General features: G+C 42.5%; 1 long non-coding RNA gene across 1 annotated transcript in view; it reads left to right on the top strand.

The window, feature by feature from the left end:
• The first annotated feature begins 3,645 nt into the window (after positions 1-3,645).
• Positions 3,646-14,934, top strand: part of LOC147374247 (uncharacterized) — a 28,543-nt gene continuing 17,254 nt past the window's right edge. Inside the window, exon 1 of the long non-coding RNA XR_015162544.1 lies at positions 3,646-14,686. This is a non-coding gene — a long non-coding RNA (uncharacterized LOC147374247). The remainder of the gene's footprint in view (positions 14,687-14,934) is intronic.

Raw genomic sequence — 14,934 nt, 5'->3', positions numbered from 1 at the left:
TAGCACATGAGGTGGTTCAAATCAAAGCTAGAGTGAAGAACAGCTAATACAAACCCTGAGAATATTATTTATTCAGATGCTTTTCAACAGTCACAGGATAGAGACCCTCCCGAAGGACTCATAGTACATCAGGGGTTCATGGGCTAATGGCACTGACTTATTCCTCCAAAACACAGACTGTACTTAGAAAGTCTTTGAGGTGAGTAAAGGGCATTTTAAGTTTTTATTTATTTAAAATTTACACACCACTTACTTCCAAAAATGACTTTAGGTAACTGCCAGAGAGGAAGGGACACATGCCAAAGAGAATTTCATGGTCTTCTTGTTTGTCATAACATATAAATCACACATAATTTCTATATAAATTTTAGTGGCTCCAAATGGATTGAGAGCTTAGTGATTAAGAACGTGAATTTTGGACCTAAGCAAATCTAGGTTTAGATCTTGGCATGTCACTCACTAGCTGTGTGACATTGAGTTAGTTCTTTTCTCCCAGCCTTGGTTCCTTCCTCTGTGAAATGAGGTTAATGACATCTAATAAACTTTTCATGAGTTGGGTAAGATAATATATGTAAAACAACACAACAAATGATAGCTAAAAGCCTTCTTAAAAATAATTATTTTGTCTTTTGTCAAGAGTAGATCTTATTTGGTACAATCATGTATCTATGCATGACCTATCTACATTTTATATGGTTTCAAAATTGTTAATTTACAGAAGAAATTAATTTTTAAACTTCTATAAGGCCCTGTTTGCTTTTGAATTGCTAGCCCAAACTTACAATATACCCTGGCATCCTTTAGCAGCACTGAAAGTCACTGAAATCACATCATAGTTATTGTGAATCCAGACAAGTAAAAGTGAAATGTCAAGAAATAAAAGTAATGCAGACAACTCACTTTGTTTAGTCAATAAAAGTGATTGGACCTGGTTATCTTTCCTGCCTCTTTCATTAGCCCAGAACACAGTTGGAGGTTATAACTTAAGCTGCTTCTAACACAAGATAAAAGAAAGAACCTCTTTCTGAGTATTAATATTTTAACAACCAGTTGATAAACCTAGCTTTCTAAGTGCATGTTTGAGAAAAATAAAAGGAACATGGGTGTTCGTCAAACGTTTTTATTTTTTTTAAGCTCTTGATTAGTTTCAAACTTAAGATTTTAGTAATGATCCTGATTTGTTTGGGAGACTGGAAAACACATCACAACTTGAAAAAAAAAAAAAAGCTTCACAGTAGCCCAGCTCTAGATGGTGCCTCTTCAAATTGCTACCTGTCCTTCAGGCTTCTGCTACTTCAAGTATCATCCCCAGTTAGCAGCAAGAATCACTCGGAGCTTGTTAGAAAGCAAGATCTAAGCTCCTTCTCAGACGTACTGAATCAGAATCTGCCTTTTAAACAGGATCCTGGTCTGATTCCAATGCATTTAAAATTTGAGAAGTCCGGCTTTATTTGTCTCTAACTTCAGCACCTCTCCTTTCCCTTTATTCTCCTCAAAACACCATTCCACAGTCCCCTACTAACACCTTGGTAACATTTAATTTCTACTATAGTCCAAAATATGTATTTCCCCCAAAATTCATGTTCTTCAAAACCCTACTAAAGAAACAGGGCTGGTGGGAAAAATAGAGTTGGAAGATCATTCAAATCTAAGCTATTTGGTAACCAGAGACTGAGCTAAACCATAATTGGTACCTCCAGAGATCACTTGGACAGCTAGGCAGGCACTGAGCTTGACTGAAGGCCACTGCAAGGACATATAAGAGTCACATAAAGCCATGAAGTAGAAATGCTGGCTTACAGGTACAGAGACAGTGCAGACAAAAGTGGTGCTCTGGACCAGGGGATGAACAAACTGCCTGAAGGGGAAAGCTGGTTAAAGTAGAGGTTTGGCTTTCTGGAAAGGAATCCCCAGTTAAAAGCTCATTTTCCGTTGTCTTAAAATATAACAAAAAGGACTCCTATCTGTATAACATCCAGCCTGATGGATTTTTCTTTTCCTCCAGACATTTCTAATTATTGCTACACCAGCTTTTTGCCTAGAATTGGTCACATATGAACCAACCTAACTTCACCTTTATGTTGACATAATTCTCCTATTTATAAGTGACATCAAGATCATAGTCATTTTACAAGCAGGTATTCTAGCATTATTATAGTTGTTTCTATAAAAGGAAAACAAAATGTCCCCCTGAACTAATTCTAAGATGGTAAGGACTCATTCTAGGTGTATGTGAAAGTACCAGTGTACAATACTCAAAAGCAAATATTCATGATGAAATTTCAGATATTTTAGAGATACATTTAAAAAGAGCTCCTTCTCCAAATCCTATAAGCCACACAAAACAAGCAAACACTTATACCCACTGCCATCTTTCTTCCTCCTTTCCTTTTTCTTTTCTGCTTACCTTCTTTCAGCTGTCATCTATGGAACTTCACTACCTGCATGACGCTGTGCTGGATGCTATATAGATAAAGACATCTTATAATGCGAAGGCCATTTTTAAGAAAAGTATTTAGAAAACAAGAGTAAAACCACGAAAATTGATCATGATATTTTTTTTCCCACAAAATGAGGATCTGTACAGAAACATCAGAGGGAAGAAAGTTATTTATCTTGCATAGATTGCCAAGGGGTTACCTCATGAGCAACTGCAAATCTTGGAAATACTGTTTGACCATGTAGGTTGTTCAGCAATTCTTAGGGATTCTGTGAAGAGAATAAAGAAAGTAACTTAGAAACTGAGAAAATGGTAGCTGATTAGGTGTTTAAAGGACTATCCTAAAATGAGAGATACAAGCTATTATAATGGGGCATAAAGCTTAAAGTGTGGAAAGGTAAAGTTGGCAGACTTAGAAGAATTATTACCCAACAGAAAATCTCATCCATTTCTACCAAACACATCTGATCTTGCTCTTGCAATAAGGCACTCACATGCAGGTGAGCAGTTTGGTCCACATGGGAATTCTGTCCCGATAAAGCAGAGGACAAGGATGCAATTCATCAGCCCCTTAGTCCCTTGGTTGGTAAAGCCTCCCTGTGTGTGTAACACCATTGTCTTTATCATCAGTGTCACCACCCGTCCACAGAGTATATGGACTCTGTGCCCAACATTTGTTGCACTGAAGAGCTTCACTTGCACCCTCTGTTCTAATCCTCACTAAGTAAGACTGTCTCATGCCAATGCCCACGTGGATTGGGAGGGCACTGTGCAAGTGAGACTGTATTACCTCAAGTCTCATTAAATCAGTTAGCTGAAATACTACTCCCTTTAGGCACTCTAAATCTTGGCCTTTTGACAAAACTTCAGTTATGCAAGATGAAAAAGTCTGAAGATCTAATATACATTAATGTGACTATAGTTAGCAATACAATAATGTGTCATTGAAATTTGTCAAGAGGGTAGGTCTCAAGTGTTCTTATCACCACAGAAAAAGAAGGAAAGAAAGAAAGAAGAGAGGAATTGGTAACTGTGTTGGGTAATTGATAATGTTAATTAGTTTAGTTGCAGTTATTCACAATGTTACATGTAAATCAAAGCATCAAACTGTAAAACTCAAATATAGAATTTTAATTTTTATTTGTCAGTTATACCTCACTAAAGCTGTAAGTCAAGAAGGCAATGGCACCCCACTCCAGTACTCTTGCCTGGAAAATCCCACGGATGGAGGAACCTGGTAGGCTGCAGTCTATGGGGTCGCTAAGAGTCGGGCACGACTGAGCGACTTCAGTTTCACTTTTCACTTTCATGCATTGGAGAAGGAAATGGCAACCCACTCCAGTGTTCTTGCCTGGAGAATCCCAGGGACGGGGGAGCCTGGTGGGTTGCCGTCTATGGGGTTGCACAGAGTCGGACACAACTCAAGCGACTTAGCAGCAAAGCTGTAAGTAGGAAGGGGAAAGAAAAGTAATTCCTGTCAGCTGGGGCTTTATAAGGATGAATATCAATCCCTGACTTGAATTTCTCTCCTTCTGCTTTATTGTTAAGACTTTCTCTAAAGGGACTGGCAATGTGATTTCCTAAAAGATTTCCAGGTAGAGACATTTCAGAACCTCTTTTGGGTTTCAATTCTGTTCCTGATTTTAGAGAAGTGGGAGTTGTTCTAACTAGTCTGCCTTACAAATTTGATCCATTTAATAAATTCAGCTCTACAAAAACAAACAAACAATTATGGACTTTTGTTAATCATTTCAGATATTCTAAAACCAATCTTATATAGGCAGATTCAAGGATACTTCTGCCATAACATTGAATATATCATAGATACATGTAACATTTACAGACTTTACTGCTGATAGAATAATTTTGCATCTTTATGGATGAAGAGATGTCTTTCCTTCAAGGAACTAAACTTGGTTACCCTGTTAAAATTGCGGAAAAGAGATTATTTTAACTGATCTAGAGTCACGGGACAGAGATCTGTCTATTCCTGCTAGAACCCCAAATTCGGGTTGCAGCTTCTGTATCATATATCTTTTATCTTTCACATCAACCCACAGTTTCTCCTTCTTGAGTGTGAGTTCAAAGATTGGGCCCTGAGAAATCTAGTACTTTTACCTGGGCTACAAACGCCCCTTGCATTTGCTTCAGTCGTGTCCACCTCTTTGCAATGCTATGGATTGTAGTCTGTCAGGATCCTCTGTCCATGGGATTCTCCAGGCAAGAATACTGGAGTGGATTACCATGCCCTCCTCCAGGGGATCTTCCCAAACCAGGGATAGAAGCTGCATCTCCAGCAACTCATGCATTACAGGTGGATCCTTTACTGCTGAGCCAACCGGGAAGCCCACAAATGCTCCTTCAGTTCAATTCAGTTTAGTCGCTCAGTCGTGTCCGACTCTTTGAGACCCCATGAATTGCAGCACGCCAGGCCTCCCTGTCCATCACCAACTCCCGGAGTTGACTCAAACTCATGTCCATAGAGTTGGTGATGCCATCTAGCCATCTCATCCTCTGTCGTCCCCTTCTCCTCCTGCCCCCAATCCCTCCCAGCATCAGAGTCTTTTCCAATGAGTCAACTCTTCGCATGAGGTGGCCAAAGTACTGGAGTTTCAGCTTTAGCATCCTTACCTACTTCCAAATCATCTAGTTTTCTAGATTTGCACTTAAGAGCTAGTTAAATTTAGTTTTCTAGATTGCCACTTCAATCTCTTTTGCTAAAATCAGGAAAATGTCGAAAGTGTATAGCTAACTATCATGCTGCTGCTGCTGCTGCTAAGTCGCTTCAGTCGTGTCCGACTCTGTGCGACCCCATAGACGGCAGCCCGCCAGGCTCCGCCATCCCTGGGATTCCCCAGGCAAGAACACTGGAGTGGGTTGCCATTTCCTTCTCCAATGCATGAAAGTGAAAGGTGAAAGTGAAGTCTCTCAGTCGTGTCCGACTCTTAGCAACCCCATGGACTGCAGCCTACCAGGCTCCTCCGTCCATGGGATTTTCCAGGCAAGAGTACTGGAGTGGGGTGCCATTGCCTTCTCTGAGCTAACTATCATACACATACACAAAAACATTTCTGTTCTTCAGTTTTGTGTGTGTGCACATACAAAGTACGTGTATCTATGTATGCTTGTGGTGCATGCTTTATATGCATGTATGTAATATAATGAGAGAGAGAATGAGACTAAGAACAAGTAAGAGTAAGAAAAAGCAATTTCTAAAATCTGTATCCAGTATATTATTTAATTCTAACCCATATAATATTCAATAGCTTTGCATTATAGTTATACATGATGAGTATCTTTCTAGTTTCAGTATAAATCCCTTTCTTTACCCCAAACAAAAATAATTATCTCTAAATGTTACCCCTAATAATACTAGTCATTTTTATTCAGTGGAAGTTCTAATATATCAATGGGTTATGCTTTGTATTTTTGTATTTCATCAATGGTTTTTAGCTTTAATTTTTTTTCTAAGAGGTATGCTGCTTGAATATTTTAATTATGTTTTGCCAATGATTTTTTTCACTTATTGAGAATACAGAGATGAAAGAGATGAAATATACTCACAAACTTCCTAAAAGTATGAATTATAGAATAGCTGTCAGTATCATGCTTCCTCTTATGAAGGAAGGTAAATATTCTGTGCAAATGCTTTTATGAAAACATTAAAGCACAAACATGAGAGTAAAAAAAATGAGCTTTGTAAATTACACATTTTATTTTCTGCAATTTAATGGCACATTTAATCTAGCAAATAATTCTTAAATTATGTTTGACTTCCTACTGGAAGTCACTGAGAGGATGTGACTGCTGGTTTGACCCGTCTGCTAGGCCCAGGCAACTGAAGGCTCCTCACCCATTCTTCTGTTTTTGGATCTGTTTGCCTTTCCTACTGTCAGAAGCTGCTCCTAGATACAGCTCTGACCTAGTGATGAAACTATCTGACTCGGTATGTGACTGAATCCAGTTTAGGCCTTAACATAAACTTTCAAGATTGTAGTGGGCTGGCATGGAGATCTATTTGCCTTGCAACCACCCAAGACAAACCTCATAAGTTCTCTTGCATATTAAATCTGCCAGCCACTAACCTAGAGTGTCTGCCTCCTTCTTTGGTCCCTACCTGTCCTCTGTGTCCAGGGGCCAGTTTCAGGTAAGACCAGGGAAGCTCCTAAGGAGGTTGTGAATTAACACTTTTTAACAAAACCAAGGTTTTTAGTAAGCCCCCGAGTTCTTGGTTTACAAATTTATCTGATGTAATCAACTCGGAAAATTTTCCAAGGGAATAAAATTCACTAATTTTGAGAAATAAAATAGAACAAAACATACAGTTATATTATCTCTGCTGCTGCTGCTGCTGCTATTATCTCTAATCCTTTGTAAATAAAGTATCAGGACAAGACTGGGTCTTAATCTAATCATCTTTAATATGCTTGAGTTCTAAAAGATAATAAAATGATTTAATTTCTTTTCTGTTTTAATTCTTGTTTCAAGGAAATATAGTTACATACTAGGAAGAATTTAAGAGGTTAATTAATCCAACTTCTACCTAAAGCTTAATGAATAACCTCTATAGTATCTCTTCAAAAGCAACAGATTCTGCTTGAAAATGTTCAGTGAAAGGAAAATCAGTTCTCTCTTGATTGACAATTTTTGTAGTTGTTTTTTTTTTAAGTGCAACATTCAAACTCTGTGAAGATGACTCCAAGAACCCAGATCTTGCTCACAAATAATGAGAGACAAAAATGTTAAGTCATAGAGATTAAGCTTGAAAAGAAATGTTCTCTAGCCATCTAAGTTAGAAAGATGTTTGTTGAATCTGATGGAGAGAGCTTGTTCTGATTTGGTGATGAATGCCTAAACGCATCTCTCAACAGCCTTAATGTCATTTTATGTTTATACAGACCAGATAACAAATTTCTTATATTATTTCTTAGATGTTTAATCTGTTTTCTTCAAAACAATGGTATGTACAAGCAAATATCTTTCCTTCCATTCTCTAGTTCCAAATTCTCAGTTCAAGTGCCATTTCAGCAAGAAACCACATTTGTCTTTCCTTTGGTTCTCCTAAGGGCTTCCCTCATAGCTCAGTTGGTAAAGAATCTGCTTGCAATGCAGGAGACCCTGGTTTGATTGCTGAGTGGGGAAAATCCACTACAGAAGGGATAGGCTACCTACTCCAGTATTCTTGGGCTTCCCTTGTGGCTCAGCTGGTAAAAAATCCGCCTGTAATGTGGGAGACCTGGGTTTGATCCCTGGGTTGGGAAGATCCCTTGGAGAAAGGAAAGGCTACCCACTCCAGTATTCTGGCCTGGAGAATTCCATGGACTAAGTCTATGGGGTTGCAAAGAGTCGTACATGACTGAGCGACTTTCACTTTCACCAGGCCTTTCTCAGGTTCCTAGCCATAATGTAGTGATTATTTTGGGCACAGGGACTTTTCTTTCTATCATCTTAGCTCTTTCCATGACTTGCTCCTTCCATAGAATTGTTATGTTGTTAGAACAGGAAAAAGGAGTCCAAAGTGGTTGTGGCTAAAAGACAAGAAAGGGAAAAGCCCATGAAAATAGAACAAAGGAAGATCCAAAGACTGGAGTGAGGACCTCAGGTAGAACAAACAGCACTCCCGGCTAGCCCCATTTACATAGCGCAGGCCCAGGGGGAGGAGAAAAAACATGTAGAAAGAGAAGCCAAAGGGCCGGGGGTCTCTGTCCCTCTCTCCTGCTCTCCCTTTCTCTCTCTTCTCTTCGCGACTTTTGGGTTGGCATGCTTTCATGCCTCAAGGATGTATTTTCTTTTATTTTCTAAATAAAACTGAGCTGTAACACGGAGTGGTAACACTGACCTGTCCAAGAGCTAAGACACAGTCTGTCTGAGAGCTGTGACACACCGAGGGCTTTAACGTCCATTGCTTCAAATTTTTGTTGTGATGAGGCAGAACCAAGGAAATTACACACTCCCCTGACATCTATGGTGACTCAGATTTAACCTGGCTGAAACAACTTTAGCAGTCCCTGCAAGGAGGAGGCCAAGCACAGCAGGAGCCCAACTTGGTGAAAGCTCGCAGTAGAAGTGGAACACGAAGAAAACCCAGCTCAGGGGAAGTGACAAGAATCCCAGCATGCTAGAAACTGGGACAAAGAATAACAAACATAGCAGAAAGCTCAAGCAACTCAGTCTCAGGTTCCAGAAGACTTCTGTTTAAGGTAGGAGGTCCTTGCTCCTATGGCTGGAAGGACATATGCCTAACAAAATCTTAATTCCTTTACAATCTCTCCTTTCTTGTTTTCTCGACCCTCCCATGAACAGGCAAGTGGCAGTGGGTACAACTGAGGGACTCTGGAGAGGCTACGCCTCAATATGTCCCAAAGGCTTCACTATCTGCTGAGCCCCAGTAGCTGTTACCCAAGCCGGTGGGGGTTCTTCTGTCCTTAATCTTCTTTATGCCAAGGATCAGGCCAATGGAAACTATGAGCACAGGTCAGGTATTTAGCAGATTTTCCAGCAGGCTATGAAGGGGATTCCTTGGCACGTTTTCTCATTGCTTTTTCCTCCCGTCCTTCAGCTCCTTTCTCCTGGGACTTGAGCCCAGCCAAAACCCATGATGCCTGGCTTCAGGACCTAGTGAAGCTCAGGCTCTGATGTCTCATTGCAAAAATTCAGTGAGAGACACAGCGATAGATAAGAGGTGGATTTGTTAGGATTCAGAGAGAAACACACTCAGCAGGTTGTGGGCCATTGCAGAGGGCAAGGGCTTTGACCATGGAATTTGACCATGGTCTGGCTAGTTTTTTCAAGCTGGGTGAATTCATATGCTAATGAGTGGGAGAATCATCCCAGCCATTGGGGAACCACCCACTCCTCCCTCTTTTGACAGTGCCTTGGAGCTGTCCTGCCACATGTGGGTGTGTCATTTAGCTTACAGATTGGGGATTAAGGTTTACTTGAATTTGACCTGTCATCTTGGACCCAATTGATTTTCATTGGTTTATGTTATGCCCTTGTGCTATGTCATTCTTTCAAACGTTGTGCCCTGCCCCCTTCCCTCCTGTTTCATGCTCTTTTCCTGAGCCCCAATCTGGACCCACATTGTTGCCTCAACAATCTTCTGGAGGGACAACCAGAAAATAGCTGACCCTTGGGAGGGAAATACTGTATAATATCCAACTCCTCTAGATATTCAGGCCTTCATCTTCCATGTTTCCTACAACATGTACAACAACAGCATCTCTCAGTGAACCAGCTAGGGCGGGTGACAGGCACACAATGCCTGCTAGAAGTCCATCTGTTGGCATCCCTTCAAAGGCAAATGGGCTTCCAGGGATAATGTTTGGCAGTTAGCCTTGCAGGCTGTTCAGGTCCAAATCCTTACCACCCTTCTCCTAAAGTTATAAACATATCCCCAGATCAAATCTCCACTCCACTTTTATGGAACAACTGGTCTGTTGCCTCTTACCAATTTGTTCTTAAGCCAATTACTAACTCCTACAACCCCCTTGTAGGCAACATTGCTCCACCCAGCCTATTATTAAAATACTTTAATGCCCCTAAGAAGGCCAGATAAACCACTCCTTTGTCATTATTTCTGTTGTTGCCTAAAGTGAGTCTATAACAATGAAATGTTTACCATTGGAGACACCCTAACCTGCTCTTATGGAGGACTAGGGGAGGAAATCAGTGACTTATAGTCCCTTACAGCAGTAAAAGGACAAGGCTCATGACTATTTCACCAGGTTCCCAGTCTCAGGGCACAGCCTTGGATTGCTTTACATCATGGTATCTATTCCCATCTGTGGTGAACAAACTGGCAATGAGTTAAAATTACAGTCCCTAACCCTACCCAGCACTGGTCATGCTGGAGACCTTGGAGACACCCAACTCCAGCCCAGGGGTCCCATGAGGTCAACCTGTCTTAACCTGCCTGGGGATCTGGTCCTCGAAAGGTTGTCACACGTCAACCTGCTTGGGGATCTGCCAGTCCAGGGGTCCCAGAAGGTCATCACAACTCAACCTGCCCAGGGACCCAATTCTTGGGAGGCTGACCTGCCTCGACCTGCTTGGGGATTTAATCTGCACAAGGCTGTCACACCTCAGCCTGCCTGGGGATCTGCACCCTGACCCAGGGATGCCTGGGTTACACCAGTACTAGGTAGGATAAGCTTCAGAAAACTCACCCCTAAGGAAGTCCACCCATGGAAATAGAAGGAAGCCTATTACTTGTGGGACTGTGCCCAGTCTCAGCAATAACTCAGAAGCCCAATGAGAACCCATTGCCTTTCTGGAAAGGCTAAAAGAGGCCCTCCAAAAGTTTACCTATCTGGACTTAGACTCTTATGAGGGACAGGTGATTTTAAAAGACAAGTTCCTGTCCCAATGTGAATCAGACATCAGAATAAAGTTACAACAGCTACAGCAGCAGGACCCTGCTGCTTCTTTAGATGAGATGGTCCAAACAGCCACCAATACCTTTTATAACAGAGTACAGGAGAAGGAGGCCAAGGCCCAGGAGAGGGAGAAAAGGAAAGAGACAAGGATGCCCAGAAACTGGCCACCCTCCAGAGAAGCCCTATGGGAAACCCAGAGTCCTTGAAGGACAATGTCTAATCTGTAGACAGGTGGGGCACTGGGCCAAAGAGTGACCAAACCATGACAAGGCTCCTAAAATGGCTTGCTATAAATGCTATAAATTGGGACATTGGGAGGCACTCTGCCCTTGGGACCCAAGAGCCTCAAGGTCAAGCACCAAGCCTTCCCTCACGATGGTTCAACAGAACTGAAGTGGCCTGCTCCAGCCAGCCCGCCTGTCACAGATAACCATCACGGGGCTAGAGCTAAGGGTGCAACTGGATGTGGCAGGTAGGTCTGAGAATTCCTTGGTTGACACAGGGGCTACTTACCCTGTCCTGAGGTCCTACTGCAGAGCCTTCTCCTCCCAAACCTGTACCATTTTGGGTGCTACAGGAAAAACTACTACTAAAAGATTCACCCAAACACTTCTTTGTTGCTGGGATGGACAAATATTTTCCCACCAGTTTCTGGTGGTTCCTGAGTGCCCTACTCCCTTATTGGGAAGAGATATACTCACTAAACTGGGGACCACCTTTGTGATGGGAAGCTTTTCAGCCCCTAGAACCCCACAGCTTCTGGTTACTACTGAAGAACCCATTACACCCTCTCCAATAGAGAGGGACCAAAAATTATGGGAGGACAAAGTTAACCTCCAGGTATGGGACCAGGGGACTCCTGGATGAGCCCACCAAGCTGAACTGCTCATCATTAGTTTAGGATCCCACTCGGTTTCCTAACCGGAAACAATATCCCCTCAAAAGAGAGGCTCGGGAGGGACTACAGTCTCTAATAAATAAATTCCTTGCTTGTGGGCTATTGGTCCTCACCAATTGGCCGAGTAACACCCTGATCCTCTCGGTAAAGAAAAAGGACTGAACCTGGCAAATGGTTCAAGATCTCCTGATCATATAAGAAGCTGTAGTCCCTCTCTATCCCACAGTATCCAATCCCTAAGTAATCTTGGGAGAAATCCCACCCAGTGTCAAATGGTTTACAGTCTTGGATCTCAAAGATGCATTTTTTTGCATACCACTGGCTAAAGAAACCCAATACCTTTTTGCCTTCGAGTGGGAGGCTCCAGGAGAAAAACACCAACAGACGACTTGGACAGTATTACCTCAGGGGTTCAGAGATAGCCCTCACCTGTTTGGACAGGCCCTTAGCTGGGATCTCCTAGACCTGGACCTGGGGCCTAATGGGAAAATATTACAATATGTAGATGAGCTACTAATTTGCTCTCCAGATCAGAAAAATGCCCAATAGCAATTCAGTTTCTAAACTTTTTGGCAGAGAGGGAATATAAAGTCTCCTGTGCTAAGGCACAGATGGTTGAGACAAAGGTCACTTACCTGGGAGTTTAGATTACACATGGATCCAGGAGGCTGTCCTCTGATTGGGTACAAGGAATCCTCCAGTTGCCCTCCCCCACAACTTGAAAACAATTGTGAGCTTTCCTGGGGCTAACTGGGTATTGTAGAATCTGGATACCCAACTATGGTCTAATAGCCCAGCCATTATATGAAAGGGATGGGATGATTCTATCCCACTGATGTGGGGAACTCCTCAAAAGAAGGCAGAAGCTACACTAAAACAAACCTTAACTCAAGCACCTGCCTTGAGGTTGCCAGACCCAGAAAAAGCATTCCAATTTTATGTCCACGAAAGAGACGGAATAGCCTTGGGAGTGTTAACTCAAAGGTTGGGATCTGAGCCCCAGCCTATAGCTTACTTATCCAAGAGGCTTGACCCAACCACCCGAGACTGGCCTCCCTGCCTTCTAAATCTTGCAGCTATTGCAATCCTGATAGAAGATTCTTTAAAACTCTCTTTTGGGGGCAAACAAAGTATTTTTATCAGCCACCAAGTGAAACACTCCTAAATGGGAGAGGCCATTTATGGATGTCTGATCAAAGAATCCTCAGGTATCAAGTAGTGCTGATGGAAAATCCAGGCCTCACTATATCCCTTTGTGAGGTTCTTAACCCAGCCACCCTCTATCTCCTTTCACTCTTGCCTAGAAACCTTGGACCACTGGACAAAACCCTGAGAGTGGTTGTTGGAATATCCTCTGACCAATCCTGAGGAAATCTGATACACTTATGGAAGCAGCTTTGTCTTGGATGGAAAAGGAAGAGCTGGATATGTAGTAGTCTCCAATTTTGAGACCATAGAGGCTAAACCTTTGGCACCAGGTACTTTAGCTCAATTAGCCGAGCTCATAGCCCTGACTTGAGCTTTAGAGCTGGGAAAAGGAAAAAGAGTAGCCATTTACACTGACTTCAAGTATGCCCTTCTGGTGCTACATGCACATGCTGCTATTTGGAAAGAAAGAGGCCACTTGATCACCTGAGGGTCCCCAAGCAAATATGGTGATCAAATCCTTAGACTTTTAGAGGCAATCCATCTGTCTGCTGAGGTTTCAGTCTCCCAGTGCAAAGGACACCAAAAAGGGAGCACAGAAGTGGCACTAGGGAACCAATCAGCTGATCAGGCGGCTAAGAGAGCAGCATTACAGAACAATGACCTGATAGGGGTTGTCACCTTAGTTCCACAGACTAATTTGCCAGGAACTCCTTCATATACTGAAGATGAGAATCTTAAAGCTAACAGTGAGGGTTTTTAAGAAGGTCATATGGGGTGGTTCCAAAAGGAGGGACTCCTTTTTCTGCCTGGGAACCTCCAATGAAAGTTGGTTAACTCCTTTATGCCACCACTCATTTAGGGGGAAAAGGCCCTCCAAAAGTTACTAGAAAGGTCCTTCAGAAGAACAGGCCTCCAAACAACTATAAGGCAAGTGGTCTCCACTTGTCCCACTTGCCAGTTAAACAACCCCCAAGGAGCTCAAAGACCCCAGTTGGCCCAACCTGTCCAGTGACGTGGGGCCTACCCAGGAGAGGACTGGTAGATGGACTTCACCCAGATGCCAGTTTCTCAAAGGTATTAATACCTATTAGTCATGATAGATACATTCACAGGATGGATTGAAGGCTTTCCCACCTGGACTAAGGCTGAGGAGGTGGTAAAAAAACTGCTCCATGAAATCATTCTGAGATTTGGTCTGCCCAGGTCTTTACAAAGAGACAATGAGATATCATTTACTTCTAAGGTCACCCAAGGGGTCTCGAAAGCATTGGGCATTACTTACTATCTCCATTGTGCCTGGAGGCCTCAGTCTTCAGGAAAAGTACAAAGAGCCAACCAATTCTTAAAATCAGTGATAAAAAAGATAACCCAGGAGACCTCCCTGGGATGGAAGGAGGCTTTACCAATAGCTCTCCTCCACACCCATATTGCCCCTAAGGAACAGGTTGGTCTTAGTCCTTATGAGATGCTATATAGGAGACCTTTAGTTTACGTCAATGACCTCTTCCTAGATCCAGAGGCTCAGACCCTCCAGTCTTATACCATGGACATTGGTCAATTCCAACAGGATATACGCTTGTGGGGTGTGAACCAGGACCCAAAAGATTCTAAGGAGTCACCACTATATGCTCCAGGGACTCAAGTCCTAATTAAAGTCTGGAAATGTGGGTCCCCAAAGGCTCAACTCCAGCCCACATGGAAGGATCCCTACCCTGTAATACTTTCTACCCCCACAGCAGTCAAGGTACCAGGACGACTCTTGGATTCACTACTCACAAATCAAGCCATGGAAGAAAACAGAAGAGGACACTCAATACACCTGTGAGCCCCTGGGAGATCTCAGATACCTATTCAGAACTACAAATGAGTGCCATTCTAATGAACACCCCCAAAATCTAGTTTCTGGGGATAAGACTTCTGAGGACAACTCTAAAGAGCCAACACAGCTTGGCAGGGGTTGTACTCCAAAACAGACAGGAAATAGATCTTCTGATCCCTAACAAGGAGGAATTTAAGCCATCCTGGTGATGGGAATTTGGAGTTGGCTAATGCCCCTACTAGTCCTTGTT

Source organism: Bos grunniens, chromosome 4 (genome assembly GCF_055505025.1).
Source record: "Bos grunniens cultivar Pamir isolate PY7600 chromosome 4, Bosgru_T2T1.0, whole genome shotgun sequence".
Classification (NCBI taxonomy): Eukaryota; Metazoa; Chordata; class Mammalia; order Artiodactyla; family Bovidae; genus Bos; species Bos grunniens.
Note: the sequence above shows the minus strand (reverse complement) of the source record. Positions and strands in the feature narration are given on the sequence as shown.